Consider the following 10,050-nt stretch of genomic DNA (forward strand, 5'->3'; position numbering starts at 1 on the left):
TGGCGGGGAAAAGTCCAAATGGGGGAAAAAAGAGAGAAAAAAAAGGGGAGGGGGGGACTTTTCATCTTGAAGGATTTTCCAATATTAGTCTCTTACAACATTGATACTTAGATATTAGTTCCCCAATTCATTGTAATTTGATGTTAGTCCACCGAATCATATATATGCTGACACGAGGCCCTCCATCAAACTATTTAACCTGATACTGAATGTGTAATTACTTTATTATTCGTCCACAAGAAATACATCTCTCCCAACAACCCCCCCCCCAAAAAAAAAAAAAAAAAAATCATTTATGAACCGGCCATACTGGTATGTGATGGATGTCACACTAAACTTAAGAGGACCGTATAGAGAGCTTCCTCAAATACAGAAGCTTCAACCTAGCAATCTGAGTCAAGTATCCATTGAATTGTCTAAAAAAGGCAGCTTTCATCCTAATCTACATGGCGGAGGGGGCTAAGAGAGGTCCATTCCCGCTCCTTAGGTCAAAGGCAAGGAGCCGTCGGTAGCAGTTGACGGAGGAGTCGAGCAGTCACCTCCTTCATCGCGCCTAGAGCACTGGGAGCTTCGTCATCCGACTCCCCCTCTTCCTCGCAAGTCCCCCCCCCCCTCCCCCCCAACCCTCCCTCCCCTCTCATCCCAAGTGCTTCCACCTCCACCATCTCAACCAAACACTTAGCTGGCTATGATGGGAGGATAGTAGAAGCGATCGGGTGGGTTCCTCATCTCGGTCAGAAGCTGCGCCGCAAGGTAGTCGTACCCAGCCTTGTAGGCTATCGCCACCTCTGTTTTTCCAATAAGGTCCTGACCATTCTATTCTATGATTTCCTCGTGCTAAGGCTCAGACTCGAGGTAAGCGTTGTGGCTTTGGGCCACTGCTAAGGACTCATGTCCCCCCCCCTGAAGTTTGACGAGCGCTGCATGCTCCTCGTCCAGCTGATGCTTTGCATGCACCGCCGCCTACTTCTTGGTCTCGACCCGCACCTTAGCACGGTCCCTCTCCTGTAGAGCTTCATCCAGTCTCATAGCGTTCTTGTTGCTCTCATCAAGCTCTTGCCTGAGCCTGTCGACCTCAGAAGCTCTTGAGGCTGGTGGCTCTGCAACCCGCTCTAAGTTGCCCCCCTCTGCCAGCCCTCGGGGAAGCTACCTTCCCTAAGAGCTTGAGATACAAAGTTTGGATTTGCTCCATCCGGCCGAATATCTCTTGATCCACCAATGCCCCTCGAACTAGGTAGCTCTGAAGGCTTTGGTGGAGACTAGCATTAGGAACCTTCGTCAAGAACTCCTCATCCTGAGGAAGCCAGAACTGCTCGACCGCCCTCACCTGAGTCATGAGAGAACCAAGTACAGACCCCCTGATATCAAGATGGTGAGTAGGTCGGTAGCGGTGCTCTGGGTCGGGCTCTTGTCCAAATCAAGGGACGATCCCCAAAGACCCAATGAGGTACCGCCTCATCCTATCCCATTCTTCCTCCCCGGTCTCAGTAACGTGATGGGGATAAGGATAATCTAACCCTACGGGAGGTGTCGTTGCCTCCCCAACCGGTTTTTTCCCCCGACGGTATGACACGCTGTGGTGGACGAATGACTCTCCTTCACCAGCAAAGGCTCTTGCCTTGGCTCCGACCTCTTCCCAGGGAGCCTCGGCCTGCTCTTCCGGGGCCGATTCGTCCACATAGACGACGTTGGTCTTGACCACCTCGGCTGCCACCCGAGGTACTTTCTCCTCATCCCTCTGTGGCCTCCTCCTTCGCCTATGGATGAGGGTGGAAGAAGGCTCTACTTCGGTCATATCGGTCTCCATTAGGGGTAAGTCACGGTGGAGACGCTTTTTAAGCCTTGATGATGGCCCTTCCTGGGCGGTCGACCAGAGGAGCGGACATCGTCATCACTGCTTCTGTCGTTCCTAAGATCAGGGCTAAATCTCTCTCCTGGTCCTTGACGGAGGGAGGCATGACAGATACATTGGCAACCTGCAAGACCGAGTTGTTAATCAGGTGTTTGACTCTGCGAGAGCTAGTGTATGCCTTGATTTGATCCAATGCATCCCTCTCAGCGTCAAGCAAGTCACTGGCCATTAGCGCTTCACTCCTTATCTCCGGCTAGTTGGAGCAGCCCAGATCCAAGTCGTCCCCCACGACCGAGACAAACTTCTCCTTTCAATTCTTGTTCAAGTCAGGAAGGCTAGTGATGGGCTTGTACTTCCCCACCATCTGGAAATAGAAATTGTTGGCCTTTTTTATGATGTTTTAACAAACAATTTATAACTAATATTGTTTGTTTAGTGTTTGTGTTTTTGTATTTATTTTAGACAAATAATTAATTAGAGGTTGGATGGAATTGCGCTTCAACGATCATATCCAATGGAGGTTGGTGGAATAATGGAGTGAAGCCTTACAATTCAAGTTGAAGATCCAAGTTCAAGCTTCATCCATGTTACCAAGAACGAGCATCATGAAGATCATTGCTTGGTAAATTAGTTTTAGGTTTATACTTGTGTGTAGATACTTTAAGCTCATATATACACACACACACGTATTTGGTTTACACACACACACACACACACACACACAAGTTTTGGTCTTTGGTTTTCAAGTTTATATATGAAACAAATGAATATAACCGGAAAATACATGTTTGTTTCATGTTTATATGCTTATACATGATTTTATCAATATCAAGTTTATTTAGTTCAATGAAATCATGTTTATTGTTTTTGAAAGTTTGCAAAACATGCATTTTAGTGAAAATATTGTATTCTTGGTTTATGGACTTAACAATCATTATATACATCTTTTATTAAGTCTATAAAATCATTTTATAAAGTTTCAAAACTTGGTTTATGTTAAAACATTAAAATTCAAGTATCTCATGTTTTGGACATATCTATAAAATGATGATATTTTACAAATGGGAGGTGCTTTTTCAAAACTAGTTTTTGTAATATGTTCATTTTCATGTTTACAGTCATTTTCCAATGTTTTACATTTTTCTAAATTTATTTGCTATTTTAAAAAACACTTCAAAAATTAGTTTTACAATTCAAAATAGGCTGGTAAAGTGTTATCAGTCGACTGATACATGTGTTTAGTCGACTGAAGAAATCGCCTGGAATAAGCAAAAGTTTCTATTTTATTCTGGTCGACTGACCAGTCAACTGATGAGGTCATCAGTCGACTGATCGTGTTCTTTAGTCGACTGATCGTGTTCTTCAGTCGACTGATACATGTATTTAGTCGACTGAAGAAATCACTTGGAATAAGCAAAAGTTTCTATTTTATTCTGGTCGACTGACCAGTCGACTGATGAGGTCATCAGTCGACTGATCGTGTTCTCCAGTCGACCGATCAGCTGTCAGTTTCTTGTAACGATCAGCTCATCAGTCAACTAACGACATCATAACGGCTAGTTTTCTAGAATTTTTAGTTTCCGTTATTTTGTCTTTTTATGATGTTTTCTCTTGATTTTTTGGGTTGTTTCATGAGCCTATATATACCCCATGCCCTCATACTTCTGAGGTTAATTAAGAAAGTTTTTAAACAAATTTAAAGGGTGTTTAAAGTTTGTTTTAGTGTTTGTTTCAAGTTTGTGAAGAAATCATCATAAGAGCTAGAAGAGATCATCCTTTGGTATTTGAGCTTCAAGTCATCTCTCTCTCTCTCTCTCTCTCTTGTCATCATAGAGAAGTTTCCTTAAACTCAATTCTAGCTATTTATTATTTTGACTCTAATTTCTCTAAGCTAGATTTCAATATTGAGTTTAATTGTTTTATTGATACTCTTTATTCGCACACAACCTATTGAGCGTATTGTATTTTCATATATAGTATAATTTGGGTTGTGGGGATTGTGTGACTTGGAGAGTGAGCTTACATTTAGTTCTCATCTTGTATTAGAGAACAAACAATTGTATTTGTGCCTAATTGTGAAGTTACACTTTGTAATACACTTGTACACAGAGAGGAGTGTGTGGTGAGAGACGGGGTCGTTCTAAGAGGAGTGGGGTAGATGGTAATATCTAGAGGTAGGTTGTAATTCCTAACCCTTGAGGGAGACAAAGGCTAGAGACCACACTTAGAGGGTGTAGAGTATGATTGCAAGAGTGTGAGATTATAAATTTTTGGTGAGCTAAAAAACTGAGGGTGAGGTATAAATATTATTCGGGTGAGCATAGAAAACCCGGTTATGATAGTGGAGATCTCCTCGAGGTGAGGAGCGAAGACGTAGATCGTGGGGACCGAACTCCGTGATCATATCGCTTGTTTGAGTTTGTATTGACGCACTTATTTTTGTGTTCATTTTATATTACCTTTGTCAATTGCTCATTATTTGTATTCCCACTATCTTGTTTGTTTATATCACCTTTAGTTTAATATCCTTGGATATATATCTTATAGTATATCTAATTTGCTAGAATATTTTGTTAATAAGTTTTAATCGACATTAATATCTAAAAAGATTAGCATAAACCCTATTCAACCCCCCCCTCTAGGGTACTTTTAATTGGTATCAGAGCATGGTGGTCTTTGATTTAAGGTTTAATCGCCTTGCGTTAAAGATCTAAGTTATCTTTTATGCTAATCTAATTTTGAGATTTATTGTTATCTTGCTTGCGTATATATAGATATTATGGACATGCATTGTGCACCTTGTTTAGGCTATGATCCTAATGTTACTCCTAGAATAGATAATTTCCCCTATGACCAATGGTGTTCTAGATTTAATATATTTGTTAGATCTAGATATTTTGATTTATGGGATATTATAGATGAAGCTTATATTGTAACCACTATGGAGAAATCCAATTGGAATAAAAATGATCAAAGAATGTTTACAATGAATAAGCTATTGATAGAATTTTTGCGTAACCCTTTTGATTCATCTTTTTCTAACAAGCTTGATTCATTTAATTATGCTTATAAATTATGGAAATTCATAGAAACACATCAAGGGAACTTGGAGGCAATCTGACAAGCTTTGGCAGCTTCCTCTTTAAGTTTATGTGGAGCCTCATCATGCACACGGCCACTAGGCGATAGCCCTAGTGTGGTAAGCGAGTTTGAATCAAATAATGATTTATCTAGTGAAGAACTTACGTGTGCATCAGAAAAACTATTGCATGCCTACAACAAATTGCATCATACCTTTTTAGAGTTAAAAAGCAAGCATGTCATTTTAAAATCTGATCATGAGAAGCTAGCTTCCAATTTCGATATCATTGAAAAAGAAAATATGATGCTTTTATCGATATCATTGAAAAATAAAATACTATGCTTAAAGAAAATAATGACATGTTAAATTTAGAAAATGTAAATTGATCTCATCTATTACTATCTTGACTCATGAAAAAGATAATGCCTTGATAGAAGTAGAAGCTAGTAAAAATAATTTAAGTTCATTTATAAATAAATATGTTTGCTCTACTTCTAATGTTAATGCATATGTACCTAAAGATGAGTTGAATCATGTTAAAAACCACATATCTTATTTAGATTTAACCTTAAACACATGCATTGATAATCACAAGAAGCTGATGGATATGTGTGCCAAGTCTAAGTCAAAATCATCTACTTATTATACACATATATATAACAAAGTCTACAAATGCATAAATTGCGGTTGTAAAGGCCATCTTGCTAGATTTTGCTATGATGCACACAAACATAAGAATATTAATGCTCTTTGTGCATCCCACCAAGTTTCTTCATCATCACATTTTGCACATACACATGCACATACTCATCATGTTTATCATAAGCATGCTCATGTGTTTAAATATGATTATTGTGGTCGTTTTGGCCATTTGGCAAAGTTTTGCTTTGATTTGAAAAAGAATTCTAGTTTACCAAATGTTTCTAGTAGACCACATGTTTTTAAATGTGATGTTTGTGGTAGATTTAATCATTTGACCAAATTTTGTTTTGATTTAAAGAAAGTTTCACATTTGTAAAATAATTTTAAAAGACCATATTTATTTGCAAATGTTCTACGTGCACATCCATATGGTCCACAAAAATAAATGGATCTCTTTCATTGCACTTATTGTAATCGAAAGGGTTATTTGAGCAATTATTGTTATGACCGGATTAGTGCACAAAATACGCCCAAAAGGGATCATAACCCTAGAGCATTAAGCTTTCATGATAGGGGTCATGTCCATAAATCATTTGGTACTAAGAATACTTGGATACCAAAATAAATTTAATTTTTGAATAAAAAATTTTAGTGTTTTTATTTGTTTTTCTATTTCTTGGTTTTGAAAAACATATTTTTTTTGAAACAAATTTATGGACAATTCTTTTGTTTTTATGATTTTTTTTGTTTTCATTGAAATGAGAGGTTTGTGTTTGATCAACCCCCGGGTTATTGGATGTTTATTCCCAAATCGTGTTTACCGAGTACTAAAATCTTTATATGGGTTGAGACAAGCTTAAGAGCTTGATATGGTTGCCTCTCTTGCTTTTTGTAAATTGATAATGGTTTGGTTTTATGTTATTATATGATTTAAAGTTTGATTTATGATTTCATTTGAGTGATTTGTTTTCATTTGAAAACTTTTTCTCATGATTCTCATGTTTTTTTTGATTTATGATTTCATTTGAGTGATTTGTTTTCATTTGAAAACTTTTTCTCATGATTCTCATGTTTTTCATTCTTTTTGATTTCATAAATCCATATTGTTTTCATTTGAAAACTTTTTCTCATGATTCTCATGTTTTTCATTCTTTTTGATTTCATAAATCCATATTGTGTTATGATTTATTTTGAAAATATCCTTTCTTGATTTTGTTTCCTTGTCCCCCTACCTATAAACAAATTATTTTACTTCATGGATCCTCCTTCATAAATAATTTTTTAAATGATGCCTTTTTGGATCCTCATTTTATCTCTTTGGGGCAAGAATGATAAATGTTTGGTTTGTATATATACATCTTAAAATCTTCGTAACACCTTTCATGATGTTATATATACATATGTGTTCTTATTGTTCTTTTGCATGTGAGCTGTGTTTAGCATATCTTATATTTATGCTTTCTCACATATGTATGCCTTGGTCAATATTGCATATATTCTATAAGGCATTTTAATAAGGGGAGTCTTCCCTATTCTATTATTGTTTTTATACTCACCCATGCATATTTGTAGGGGGGAGCTTTCGCTTTCCTAATTCTTTTATATCCCCTTTTTAATGTTGTCAAAGAGGGAGAAATATGATGAGTATATCTTATTTGTTTTATGCATGTTTATCATAATTTATATATTCATTTTTTATCATGCATATCTCTTTGTGTAAATTATTTGTCATCATCAAAAAAGGGGAGATTGTTGGCCTTTTTGTTTTGATGATGTTTTAACAAACAATTTACAACTAATATTATTTGTCTAGTGTTTGTGTTTTTATATTTATTCTAGACAAACAATCAATTAAATGTTGGATGGAATTACGCTTTAACGATCATATCCAATAGAGGTTGGTAGAATAATGTAGTGAAGCCTTGCAATTCAAGTTGAATATCCAAGTTCAAGCTTTGTCCATGTTACCAAGATTGAGCGTCATGAAGATCATTGCTTGGTAAATTAGTTAGGTTTATACTTGTGTATAGATACTTTAAGCTCATATATACACACACACACACACACGTATTTGGTTTATATATATATATATATATATATATATATATATATATATATATTATATATATATATATATATAATATATATATTAGTATATATATATATATATATAATATAATAATTATATTATTTAATATAATATATATTATATATATTATTATAGTATATTATATATATATATATGATATATTATATATTATATATATATATAATATATATATATAATATATATATCATATATATATATATCATTACTATATATATATTATAATTATATATATAATATATAGACACACACAGCACACACACACACACACATCCACATATTGGCTGCGCGATTTTTGTCTGCTACGATTTTGGAACGATTTTGGGCAGATTTTGGTTCCTCACGTTATGCTTTTGGCCATGCCAGAGCCGGAGAAGGTTCTTTCTTCAGGTCAAGAGGATCTTAGACCTCCCTCCAATCCAAATGAAACATTAGCTGCTTATGAGGAGGGTAATCAAGATTGGATCAATGTTATTTCTCGTAAAAGAAGACATCGGAATAATTTTCCAAAATCTAGTGATTCTAGATATAATGGATATCTCCGTAAGAACGATCAATATGAACTAAAAAAGGATGCTGGTAGGCGTCAACAACCAGTATCAAAAGTTCATCAATCTTTGCATCAACAGACAGGAAACTGGAAATTCAAAACTGTTGGATCCACATCATGGAAGGATGTTTGTACAATGGGTCGAGAGGTAAATCAAAATTATTCCTTAAAATATTTCCCTCCCTCCATTGACAGTAATGGTCTTCTATATGCTTCTATTCCGAGATCTGAGATTCTTCTCAATGTTGACAAATGGAATAACACACTGATTGGTTATGTTCTTGGAGATAAACCTTTCTATTCCCATCTAAAAGGTTGTGTTGGTCGCCTATGGAAGCTAACATGCTCTCTTGATATATATTCTAGAGAGAATGGCTTCTTCTTCTTTAAATTTGGATGCAAGGAAGAGTTAAACAGGGTTTTGAATGGTGGGCCTTGGTTGTTTGATGGCAGGTTGATTATTTTAAAACAATGGTCGGAGAACATTAGTTTAGAGAGAGATCTCCTTACCTCAGTTCCAGTTTGGATTAGACTCCCATCGCTACATCTCAAACTATGGTCTAATAATATTATTGGGTGAATTGCTAGCCTTGTGGGTAATCCTCTTTATATAGATCAAGCAACAGCATCAGGTGAAAGATTAGCCTACGCTAGATGTTTTGTGGAAATCTCATCAAAAGCTAAACTTCCAAATTCTGTAAGGATGGATTTAGGTAATGGAGAATGGTTAGAAACTACCGTGGAGTATGAATGGGTTCCACCTAAATGTAGCAAATGTTAAAATTTTGGACATATTGAGTATCAGTGTCCAGTTGTTCTAGTTGAGAAATGGGTCCCTAAAACAACTTCAAATGAAGCTGATAACAACAAAGATACTGGGTTTTCTGATGCATTAGCCAACATCTCCGAACCAAAGTTTGTTGCTACCAATTCAAATAAAGCTACAGATAATGTTGATCTAATAAATGAGGTTGCTATTATAAATGAGGGGAAAATAAATGATGGTGATGCTATTAATGATGAAGGTATTGTTAATGATGTTTTTTCAGATTCTGAGGATTTCTTGGATCAAGATTTGGTAAATGAAAGTATTGCAGTACAAGCTAAAAATATATGCTTAGTTGCTAAGGAGCAACCTATGCAAGATATTTCCACAAATACAACAGATACCATGGATAGGATGTCTCATGCTATGAAGGATGATGCTGCAAACTCAGGTTTTACTGATAAAGCAGGTATTGTAGCTCACAACTCAAGCACCTTTGACCCTTCAGTTTCTGTTGTTCCTCTTACTGAGAGTAATCAATCAGATCAGGCCAAAGATAATACAGCTTTTGTTGATACTTTGCAATCTGGTGGGGGAAAAGAAAATGAGACGGGTATAGACTTCCCTATTGATATTGATAATCCAGTCTGGTTAAATGAAAAAGATCAACTGCTTATGAAGAAGAAAACCCTGGTCAAAATGAATAAAGAATCTTCTTTAGGCCCAAAGAGGGTTACAAGGGCTTCCTCAGCTAATATCTCATGACCATGTTATTTTGGAACGTCAGAGGTATGAACAAATTGAGTAGGAGAAGGGATATTAAAAGACATATTCAATCTTTGAAGCCCAGTGTTGTTGGATTGTTAGAGACCAAAGTTAAGTCACCTAAAGCTCATAGACTTACCACATGCATACCTACTCATTGGTCATATTGTAACAATTATATTGCTTCTAGTAGAGGAAGAATATGGGTGGCATGGGATGCATGTATCTGGAATGGTGCAGTGATATCTGTCTCTCTGCAACAAATCACAATTCAACTTCAAAACAA

This window comes from Asparagus officinalis, chromosome 10, assembly GCF_001876935.1.
Source record: "Asparagus officinalis chromosome 10, Aspof.V1, whole genome shotgun sequence".
In the NCBI taxonomy this organism is placed as follows: Eukaryota; Viridiplantae; Streptophyta; class Magnoliopsida; order Asparagales; family Asparagaceae; genus Asparagus; species Asparagus officinalis.